This window comes from Durio zibethinus, chromosome 6, assembly GCF_047325235.1.
Source record: "Durio zibethinus cultivar Kanyao isolate XHJ-2024 chromosome 6, ASM4732523v1, whole genome shotgun sequence".
Taxonomy (NCBI): domain Eukaryota; kingdom Viridiplantae; phylum Streptophyta; class Magnoliopsida; order Malvales; family Malvaceae; genus Durio; species Durio zibethinus.
Genome location: NC_143167.1, coordinates 14,060,915 through 14,072,763, shown reverse-complemented (window position 1 = coordinate 14,072,763; position 11,849 = coordinate 14,060,915). Strand labels below are relative to the sequence as shown.

Sequence of the window (11,849 nt, the reverse complement as noted above, 5' to 3'; positions counted from 1 at the left end):
CTATTGCTAGAGATTAGGTGTAAAGAGTCTTAGGCTAATATCGTGCTTCACCATGCTCATCTATAGATTGGTTCACCTCTTAGTTTACATAGGTTTAGTGTAGATAGTTTAAAGATAGTTATTATATTTTTGCTCAGGTTCTATTTTATTTTTCATGTGGGATTCCAAGCTTTATAAGGTAACCGAGCATTATATGGATCATGCTAGACCTTATTATTTTGATGACTTTCTAGGAACATGGCCTAGTGAAAAAGACAAAGCTAAAAAAGAGTCAACCTTTAAAGATTTATCCAAAAAGTTAGACTCCCTAGAAAATCAACTAGAGGCCATTAAAGCTAGGTATAATCTTAAGCCTACTCATGTCCATAACTTTCCAAGCCCATATAACAAAGGTAAAGTGCATTGTGGAGATTACCATAGTGATAGGTGTACACTTGATCATCAATTTCAATTTTACACAAATACTTATACTACTCAAACTTATGAGAGTCATTCGAAGATCATGTGGGATACTACTCTAGCTAGCTTGCAAAAGAAAAAAATGTGAAAAAGAAAAAAAAAAGAAAAAAGAGAGGCAGTAAAGTGGTGAAAAAGCAAAGAAAGGAAGATAAAAAAGAAAAGTGAGCAAAAACTAAGTTTGAACGTGATTCTTTAGACAAGCTTAAACTTCTTTACTTTGAAAGCTCAACATTGAATAATCCTAGACAAAGTAATGCATAGTAAAGGTACTTAAGCTTAAAATGTCTTTTATCATACCTTGACCTTAGCCTTACATTACAAGCTTATAAAGTTCTAAATGATATTTAGTAATGTGTTTATCTATATTAGTAGAGAGAGAAGTGAGAAGTAAACATATGAAACTTGAGTACACTTTATTAATCTTTGTTCTTAAATTTTCATGTTTTGCATAACATTACTAGATTACATGTAAGGATTTGTGAAAGGTATTGTTTGTTTTTGGGAACCATAGTTAGGAATGAGCTTAGCCTAGGTTGATTTTTGTATATTAGCATATGAACAATTTTGCTTTAGTTATATCTATTGATTAATCCATGAGCTATTCATGTTGAATGAAACATTGCAAGTAATTGATGATTCTTGCTCAATCTTGTTTTGCTGGAGGATAAGCAAAAGCTTAAGTTTGGGGGTTTGATTGCACTAAAATTTTAGCATTTTCTTACTCATTTTTACTGTAATTTCTCTTGATTTTTAGCTTTATCCTTGAGAATTTTGGCAAAAAAACTCTTAAATGCATAATTGTCTTATGTGTAGGAGAAAATATAGAAAATGAGAAAGTTAGTAATATTAGGACTCATTTTGGAGGATTTATGGTGGCAAAAGTTGGAAATGGCCACAACTAGTGTGATTGTTTTATCTTGCCATTTAAGGTAGCTCTTTTTAATGCTTTCTTTTATGATTTTTTAAGCTTAAATGAACTTCATGGAACCTTATTTCAAGTTTTAATTCTCATAATTCTCATTTGGAATTGTCTTCCTTAGCTCAATAATGCATTATCACTTTTCAAGTATCTTTATACATGCTTGAAATATAATAGCTGCATTACGAAGTTGGTAGTTATTTTTAAATTGATAATTTTCATGAATTTTTCCAAGGATTATATTGCCTAACTTGTTCACTTAATAACTTGAATTTTGTCAGAAAAATAAAATTTGTTAAAATTGGTGCCAAAAATAAAGGAGAAAAAAACAAGTGTGTCGTGTATTCAAGCTTCATATGATCAAGGCATTTTGGCACCATCCCCGGTGATTCAAAGAAGACCAAATGGAGTTACTGAGTTGGCTACTTGATCCCATTAGTCATAATTTAACTTTTTTGGAGTGCAAAAGATCATGAGAAGAAGGCTTGAAAGCAAGAACTAAAAAGGCCAAATAAAAAAGTAAAAGGTCATAAAAGAAGGGAGAAAGAAGGATGTAGAAGCTTAGATAATTTTGTTGTAAATTTTAGGGGTTGAGGCATTGCCATTTGCCTATAAATAGGGGAGAGTGGCCAGCAATAAGGAGCTTTTAGCTAGATTTTTGGATTTTTAGTTTTAAATTTTTGCACTTCATTTTATCTGCACTTTTATTTTCTTACTTTCCAAATAATGGTGTTTCGTAGCTAATTTGCTTTACTTTCCATGAAAATTTTTCTTGCATCAATTTTCAATGTGCTTTTAGAATTTCTAATTGAAATTTCCAAAATCTTATGTTTTTGCCTTCAATTTCATTGATTTCATGTGATCATTAATGTTGTTTGGCAATTTCAGCTTTTGACCTCCTTGCAATGTTTTGATTAGATCTTGATGGAATCTAGCTTGCTTTGAGCAAAAATTTTTTTCTTAGATTCCTAACTCATAAATCTTTAAAATTGAAAAAAATTTGGTTAAAATTCCATCTACAAAATTAAAAAAAAACTCTAAAGTTTCAGCTAAACTCAGTTGGTAGAGTTGGATCTTGAATGAGTGATGGCATATCAAGCGACTTCTCTCCTTCTTGGTGTTTGGTTTGCAACTCCTACACTTTACTTGTTAATTATCATTTGATTGCATTTAAATTCATGTTTTTACATGCTATTTGGATGATTTTCTTTGCAAGTGCTCTATTTTTCTAGTTTTTTCATTTGGTCGAAATTGCAGTTCAATGAGCTAAATGTTTTTCTGTTTGATGCGATTTCTTTGTTGATTCATGTTATAAACTTGTAGATCTAGGTTGTATTAGCTCAATTTGAGTTTATTTTATCAAGAGAGTTGTGGATCTAATTTTTCTTTCAAGAATTGTTGGTTTTTAGATTCACTTGCAATTTTTGATTTTCAAGTTCTATTTAGATTTTGCAATTTCCTTTTCTTGTTTGTTCTTTAATTTTATTTCTATCTTATTTCAATAATTTTTCTTGCAATTTACAAATTAAGTTCATTTGAATTGTAGTAACTTAGATCCAATTTTGTTTTTGAACTTTCAATTTTCTAAATTTGTATTATAGTTTTGGTTTTGCTTGCCCTACTTAGATTTTCGATTTTGCCTCTTCAATTTCACTTTTATTTTTTTTATCTTTAATTACATTATGTTTTTATGAATTTTTAGTTTGTTTAGATCAAGTTTTAAGGATTTCTTACAAGTTTCTTTTGTTGGAAGTTAGAAGTTAGTTGAGTTAGTTTTCAATTATAGTTAGTTATTTCGGTTTATCCTTTTAATCAACTATTTCACTTGTTAGTTAAACTTGTTATTTTCAATTCTTAGATTAGGTTTACACTTAAATTCATGTTGGGTTCATTGCAATTCAATTCAGCTACTGTTTTTGTGCATTTATCTAGTTTACTTCTATTACATTTTGCTAGTTAGCTTAGTTTTGTCCCAACCTTTCAATTGAGCCAACTTTAGAGAGAGTGTGAGGGATAATAGGTGCTTAGGCTAAGAACCATTTTAGCTAATCCTCGTGAGAATGATATCTTGACCTTTGGTCACTATTATTACTTAAATGACCTGTGCATTTGAAAATGTCCCAATCAAGTTTTTGGCACTATTTACGGAGATTAGGTGTAAAGAATCTTAGGCTAATATCGTGCTTCACCATTTCTCATCTATTGGTTCACCCGTTAGTGTACATAGGTTTAGTGTAGATAGTCTTAACATAGTTATTATATTTTGTTTAGGTTTTATTTTATTTTTCATGTGGGATTTCAAGCTTTATGAGGTAATTAAACATCATGTGGACTATGTTAGACCTTATTATTTTGATGACTAACTAGGACCGTGGCCTAATGATGAAGACAAAGATAAAAGATAGTCATCCTTTAAAAATTTATCCAAAAAATTACTCTATAGAAAATCCACTAAGGGCTATTGAAGCTAAGTATGATCCTAAGCCTACTCTTATCCATAACTTTCCAAGCCCATATGACAATGGTAAAGTGCATCATGGAGACTACCATAGTAATAGGTGTACACTTAATCATCAATTCCAATTTTACACAAACACCAACATTACTTAAGCTTGGAAGGGTCATCTAAAAACCATATAGGATACTAGTTCGAGACACTTTTTTAGTTCACCATCTAAGTACACCCTGACTTATCCTATTAAGTACTAATTTTCGCAATACCCTCCACCACCTCCATATTCCCTACCATCACTGCAAGTTCCTCAATTGCCACATTATGTTCTACTATAGCAACATTTTTCTCCATCACAACATGATTCATCTTTACATCAATTTCCATCAACACCATATTCTCCACTACCTCCTGCACCAAGAAAGAAACCATACCTTAAAGAGATGTTAACTAAAGAGCTTCAAATACAAGAAAAAACTCTTCCAAGACCAACAAGAAACACTCATTAGGGCTTTTGGGCAATGTGATCAAAATGTATATATCCTAGATACTTGCCCTCAAGATTTTTTACCTAGTACTATAGAGTTAAAACCTAGTTGGTTAGATAAGAAGGAGTGTACCTTAAGCAATCATTATAGGAGGGGAATTTTAATATGGTTTGATAATGATGATGATGAGCGCATTGTGATGAAGACACCACTTTTTGTAAAAGTTGAAGAGGAAGAGATATGAAGGTAAAGGATAAGTTTAGGGCTAAGGAAGTTGATGATAGAAGATCATTTATGGAAGTTGAGAAAGAGGAAAGCATTCATGAATAAATTAAGCATGATATTCCACTCATGCTATTTTTGAGTTTTTTAAAGATCACTTATCTGATTGTTTGGATTTGCATGAGGTGGATAATGTGTTAATAAGGTAAGCTTACTAGATAGATCACTTAAACTTTTAGACACCTTCTTTCTTGAATTTAATATTAAATTTAATGATGATGAGGAACTCATTAGTAAAGAACTTACTTGTCTAGTAGCTTCTCCATTTCATGATCTTATGCCCAAAGTTATAGACACCTCGTTTTTAGAGCTTCCTATAGATAAACATCTATAGAGGAGAAAGTGAATGATAATGATTTTAGAGAGGATGGCTCAAGTCCCTACATTAATTTGCAAAAAAGTCTAAGCAATGGTCCTAACAAGAAGAATTTGAACCTCATAGCTCACACATGCTATTTCCATGGTTATTTGAATATCCATTCTATGATGAGTTGGAATTACATGTATTTGAAAAATCAATATAAAATAATTATGATAAGGTTTGGTTGACTTCACCAATAGACACAACCTTGTTAAGCTTACACATATATTATCTATAGAGGATCCTTTCATTATAAATCCTATATCTATATTATCCATGGTGGTACCCATATCATTGTTATTGCAGCCAATGCTCCCACTATTAGCTCATATTACAATATACTTAAAACATTCATAGAGGTGGGATTCAAATTTACCTATGTGCACCACATTTATTTAATGCTTATGATTACACATTTTGTGCAAGGAAAATAATGAAATAGGTAGATTCGAGAAGGAAATGTGGTGTGATTCTCTAATAGTAATGAAAGTCAAGCTTTTGACTTTAAATAAAGAACTTCTTGGGAGGCAACCCAAGCATTTAAAATTTCATGATTCCTTCCTTTATATTTTGGTGTTTGTCCTTAAGCTTTACTAGTTTTAGTTGTTTTCATTGTCTTGTTATTCCTAACCTTGATGGATTCCAGCCATCTGTACAATGACCGGTGATCTAAGCCAATAATTTCAAGATAAAACCTTTAATCATTCAGATGGTCCAAACTTTTGTTTGGTTTGAAGGGTTACTGAATGATGATCAAAACCTTTCTCTCCAACGTTTTAGAACTTTGCGATACTTTTAAATACAATGGTGTTTTTGATGATGCTATAAGACTGAGACTATTTCTTTTTTCTTTTAAGGATAAGGCAAAAAGTTGATTATTTTCACTTTCTTCTGGCTCTATCATTATATGGGGTGATTTAGTCTAGAAGGTCCTTGCCAAAATTTTTCCACCAGTTATGATGGTGAAAACGAGGAACAAAATTACAACATTCATACAACTAGATGGTGAAACCCTATATGATGCGTGGGAGAGATACAAGGAGTTCTTACAAAATTGTCAACATCATCGCCTCCATAATGGCTATAAATTCAAATTTTCTACAATATGCTAACTGATTGTTGCTTTTTGTATAACCTGCAAGTGCACAGATCAAGTAATAAAATGAAAGTATTCTAGTATCATCTCCTAAAGGATTATAGATTATAAATGTTGGGTTGCTTTCAATTACCAAAGGTGAAATCCTAAATTCTTATAACTAAACAAATAGAATTTTAGGGTAGATTGCAAAAGAAAAGAAACATTGAAAAGCAGTGTGTAGGCTTAAATTTTGACTTCTTTAACTGTCACTTGAAAAGTAAAAGAGAGTAGCCCAAAAAGTAGATCTAAAAGAACAAGAATAGAAATCTTGAAAATAAAGAAAACATAGGATTGCTGAATGCTTGAAATAAAAGAGAATAGACTTAAAACAATGATTGTATAAAACTAAACTTGTAGAACATCAAAGAAATAGCAATCAAAACTTGTAAAGAAGAATAAAAATTGTAAATCAAACTTTGGAAAGAAAGAATGCTTGAAAAGAAAGAGATATTTGAAAAGTAACTACTACTTGAATTGAAGAAAAGAAATTTAAGAACAAGGCTTTTGTTATTGGTAAATCTACCACCTAACCTAATAACTAATCTAAAGAAAAACTAAAGAACTAATAAAGAAGAAAAAGAGAACAAAGAAGAAGTGAAGGATGATGAATTGAGGTGAATAACCTCCCTATTTATAGTAAAGGGTTCGGCAATAGGGGGATAGATATATAATAATTACATTTAAATTCAAATACTAAGAGATTAAGTTGATCATCACCTTTCAAGTACTTAAACCAACTAGGACTTATAGTTTTGAATGAGTTTTGGTTAAATGGGGGTCTTGGGGTTTCATCTTAGTTGTTTGATCATTGCTTGTTTCCATCTTAATTCAATCTTTTAGGTAGGTTTAGCTAAGGTAGGATTCCAAGATCACGTCATTCATTTTTATCCAAACTCCTTTGATTCACATAGCTAGAGTTCTTCCTTTATCATGATTCTTCAATAAACACACAAAAAGTCCTCCTTGCATAAAAACTTCTTTGGGTGAATAGGGTGGTGTCCAAGCGAGCTTAAAATTGCTTGAAGTTCTCTAGGATTTTATTTTAGTGGAATGGATATGATGACATGAAAGTCCTTATTCTTTTAATTTTCTTCAAGGCTAAGCAAAAGAGACATGGGGTAGCTTAACTTTTTTTTACTGCATGGAGTAGAGTCCTTAAGCCTTTAAAATTAAATGGAACGTTCTTGAAAAATGGATATGGTCAAATAGTGCAAGAATCCTCCAAGGATAAAACTCTTCTCTTAGCTACTTGAACAAGTCCTAATGTAATAAAAATTCTTTGAATCTTCTTTTGGCTGAATACAAGGATGATTTAAGGGTGTCCTTGTATAATTGAACTTTTTCAAATTCCCTTTTGTTCTTTTTTATTGTATGGTTAAATGATGAGAAGCAATTAGGGTTTGGCTAGCTTTTGCTCTTGTATGGCCAAATGTGCCTTTGCATGCATGGATTGCATGTTTTCCTATCTATAGGCTTTAAACCCTAAAATCACAAAATTAACATTAAGGCACCAAAGATCAACCAAAATTTAAAATTTTACACCCATTTTAATATACAAATCACTATATTTTTAGGTGCTATCATATACCCCCACATTTAAATCTTTGCTTGTCCTCAAACAAAATCCTTAAATTAACAAAATATAAATCATTATACATGCTCATAAGTCAAAAGTTTACATAAAATTCCTATCATGCACTATTGCATAATATAAAACTGAATATAAACATAGGGTTATAAGAAATTTCTTAGAAAACAAGCTCCCAATATCTTATGTTCTTTACACATATGAATTTACTCAATCTTTAATTTATACATATAACATAAGTAAAAAGAATGCAAAACATTTCATTACATTTTAATTCAAAGATAGAATAGACTTCATATGTTCACTTTCCTTTTTCCTCTCTATTAATGTTAAACTTACATACTTGACTCAAGATCAAAAGTTTTTTAGGCTTGTAATGTAAGGCTTGGGTCAAGATAGGAAAAAGGAAATTTAGGCTCAAAACTCTTAGCTTATTTTCTTGAAGTTTCTTGGACTTTGTTTTGAACACTTTGAGAGCTTTTGAACTTTTGAACTTTTAAGGTATCATTTTATTCTTTTATTCACGATTTTTTCTCTATCTTTTTTTATTTTTTTAAACTTAGCCAATTTTGGCTTTATTAGGCTTTGCCTAGTATTTGCTATTTTCTTTTCTTTACATTCCTTGCACCTCTTTTCCTTTCAAATAAATATGTCCATAATACACAAGTAAGCACAATTAGGTTAGGTAAAAATAAAAGATGTGATAATAATAATCAAAGAAAAAGTTTATTAGCTTATTATGGGCTAAATAAACAAATAAAAGGGAATAATATAACATGTTCAAAATAAAGGTACTAGGGATGCATCATAACAAGGTGGCTTGAAAAAGGCTCAAACAGTCTAAAAACTATCTAGATCATCTCTTGAGTCAAATATAGTCTAGGATTTCACTTTAAAGATTAAATGAATTCTAGAGTACTTATTCATATCCTTAAATTTCCATGGAAATCCACATTTCATAAGGTTTCACAAGAATCGTAGCTTTTCCTTAAAAAAGAATAAAAGCATATGTACAAAAATCATATTCAAAGAAAAACATGTTTAAGAATTCCTTTCAAGTTCCACCATATTCATAATCAAATTCCATATCATACTTTAGTAAATCTTGAAAATTTATGCAAAATCAATAAGGTGTGCATATCAATGAGATCTAGTATGTCAATTTGGTTTGAAAGCAAAAATATGATCACAATTTTCAAAAATCATTTAAGTTCTCAAAGCATTCTTTCCTTTCCCCCCACTTAGATTGAACAATATATGAAAACAAAAAACAAGGGAAAAAAAATACTCCCAAAATTTTCTTCAAGGTCGAATCTTCATTTGTATGAGGTATTCCTTGCTTCACTTCATCTGTACAAGAACAAACTCAAAACACAGAAACATAAAACATATTTGTCTTAAAAAAATAAAGAAAACATAAACCATGAAATAAAATTTAGGCTGCCTTCCAAACAGCATTAGTTTTCATCAAGCATGACCATTCCTAAATCTATGGCTCATCTTATCCCATTATGAGGGAGTTTACCTTGTTGCCTCTTTCTTTGAGGAATGACATAAATAGAACTGATCTTAGGATGTGTACTAACTTTTCTAGTAAGAATAACATAAGCATAGCTTGAGTTCATCAAAGGTTTGGAATTGTTGGAGTTAGGGGTTTATAAATGGTTATGAATTAGAAAGTTATGAGGTTTATCTACTAGGTTAGAATCCCTAAGGTTTTCTTTTACCTTGGCTGCATGAACGTCATATTCACTTTTAAAAACACTATACCTTTTGGTCACAAACTGTAATTTCTTATTTTTAAATCTAAGGGGTAAAGCTAGAATTGTAAACATCTATTAAAGTTTTGGTAGTTAATAGGAAAGGTCTCCCTAATACTATTAGAGCTTTATCATCTTCTATGTCTAAAATAGCAAAGTCTATAGTGAATGCATACTTACTAACTTTCAAAAGCATATTTTTTTAACATCCCTTGTGATAGCTTGGCAAACTTGTTAGCAAATTTCATATTAAATTTTGCAGGCTTCGACTTTCCACAACTTAGCTGCATAAAAATATTTAAAGGCATTAGGTTTATGCTAAAGCTAAGATCACAAAGAGCATCATCAAACTTTAAATTTCCAACTTTGCAAGAAATAATAAAACTCTTTGGATCTTTTTGCTTTCTAAGTAAGAGTTGTTGAAGTTCAAGGCTACATACTTCCAAAACTGTGGCCTTTTTAAATTCTTTAAGTAGCTCATTTTAAATAGGTCTTGGGGAAGGCAGTGCTATGTTAAAACATTGCCTAGACATTCTTGCGTCATCCTTGGCTTTGCTTGAACTTCCTCTTATTCTTTTTCCTATTGATCTACTTTCTCTCAACTTGCTTTTTCTTAGACTACCTTTTTTTTAATTGTTTCTATCCTTTCAGGCTCAGGCTGAACGTTTTCTAATAGTGCTTTCCCTACTTGTAATAGAATTCACCTTTCTTCAGTAGGCCTTTCAATGTATTCTTTAGGATCTTCTTCATATTCTATCTTTGTATGTTCCTCCTTAGGGCCTTCCTCATAGGGTTCAATGTTTTTAGGGGTCTCCAATGCCATGAGGTCAAAATCATCCATAATTTCTCTCTAAAGCCTTAATGGTTATTCATCATCTAGTATATCCTCTTTTCCCATAAAATCTACCTCAGGTTGTTTTACAAAATTGAAGAGGTTTACCATTATAAGTTTATCCGTGAAATCATCCTTCTCATTAGAGTCTTTCATCATAAAATCTCCCACTAAATAAATAGCATTGCAACTTTCCTTGCCTTATCTTTTAGGGTTGGATTCAGTATTACTGGACAGGGTACCTATAGGGTGATTGGTTATAGCTTAGGCTAGTTAACCTATCTAGTTCTCAAGTTTTTTATTAATGCAGCTTGGCTTTGGATATTGTCATTGCTAGCTTGCATTAATTGGGTGAACATATCTTCAAACTTGGTTTCTTTTCTTAGGGTGGGTTGTAAGTTGGTGAATTAGGGTGGAAGTTACTATTTTGGTTGTTGGTGGATTGGTTGGTTCCAAGAAAAATTAGGGTGGTTTCGCCATCTAGGGTTGTAAGTGTAGCTATATGGATTGTAATTGGGCTTAGATTGTTGGATAAATCGGACAAGTTCTATTTTAAATTGACATCTTTCACTAGAATGGGTTCCTTTATAGATATCACAAGAAACAAATTGATTTTGATTTGCATTCACATGGTTAGTTTGGGGTTGGGCTCTTAAAGTTTATACTTTTTTGGTTAAGGTAACTAACTGGGAGTTTATAGAAGAGATTATATCAATCTCAAATACATTGGTAGATTTCTTACTTAGCATTCTCTCCATGCCTCATTGGTAGTTGTTAGTAGCCATCTCTTCAATTAGCTCATTGGCTTTCTCAGGAGTTTTACTGATAATTGTCCCTTTAGTAGTTAAGTCCAAAATGGTTCTCATAAGTGGAGTGAGACCATTGTAGAAAATTTGGATCTGAAGCCATTGGGGTAGTCCATGATGTGTACAATTCCTTAGCAATTCTTTGAATCTTTCCCAAGCATCATATAGTGTTTCACCATCTACTTGCAGAAATGTGGTGATCTTATTCCTCAATTTAGCTATTTTGGCTGGTGGGAAGAATTTTGCCAAAAATTTTTATACCAAATCATCTCATGTTGTAATAGAGCCAGGTGGTAGTGATGTTAGCCAACTTTTCACCTTGTCCTTGAAAGAAGAAGAAAAAAGTCTTAGTCTAATAGCATTGTCAGAAACACCATTATAGCAAAAAGTATCACATTATCTAAGAAAATTAGAAAGATGAAGATTAGGATCATTGCTTGGTAGTCCTGCAAATAGCACAAATGTTTGGACCATTTGTATTATTGAAGACTTGATCTCAAAGTTATTTTCTTGAATAGCTAGCCTTTTAATGGATGGTTGAAAACCATCAGAATTGGGAACTACATAATCCTTTAAAGTTCTTTGAGTTTCATTGTTTGCATTGGCCATTTGTGTTGGTGCAAGTGGTTCTGATTGCTCTTTTCCTTTTTTTCTAAAAGTTCTTTCAATTTCTTGATCAACTGAGCTAAGTCAACACTTTTAGATCTATGCATGCAAATAAGAAAAGATCAAACAAAGATAAAAGCAAATAAAAGAAAAAGCAT

The 11,849-nt window shown here is 31.4% G+C and overlaps 2 non-coding genes across 2 annotated transcripts; one reads left to right on the top strand and one right to left on the bottom strand.

The window, feature by feature from the left end:
• Nucleotides 1–5,927: 5,927 nt before the first annotated feature.
• On the bottom strand, nucleotides 5,928–6,033 carry LOC149518444 (small nucleolar RNA R71). Its single transcript, XR_016343379.1, has one exon. It is a non-coding gene; the product is annotated as a small nucleolar RNA R71 (small nucleolar RNA).
• Nucleotides 6,034–11,194: 5,161 nt separating this feature from the next.
• On the top strand, nucleotides 11,195–11,301 carry LOC149518443 (small nucleolar RNA R71). The gene has a single exon (XR_016343401.1). It is a non-coding gene; the product is annotated as a small nucleolar RNA R71 (small nucleolar RNA).
• Nucleotides 11,302–11,849: the final 548 nt, after the last annotated feature.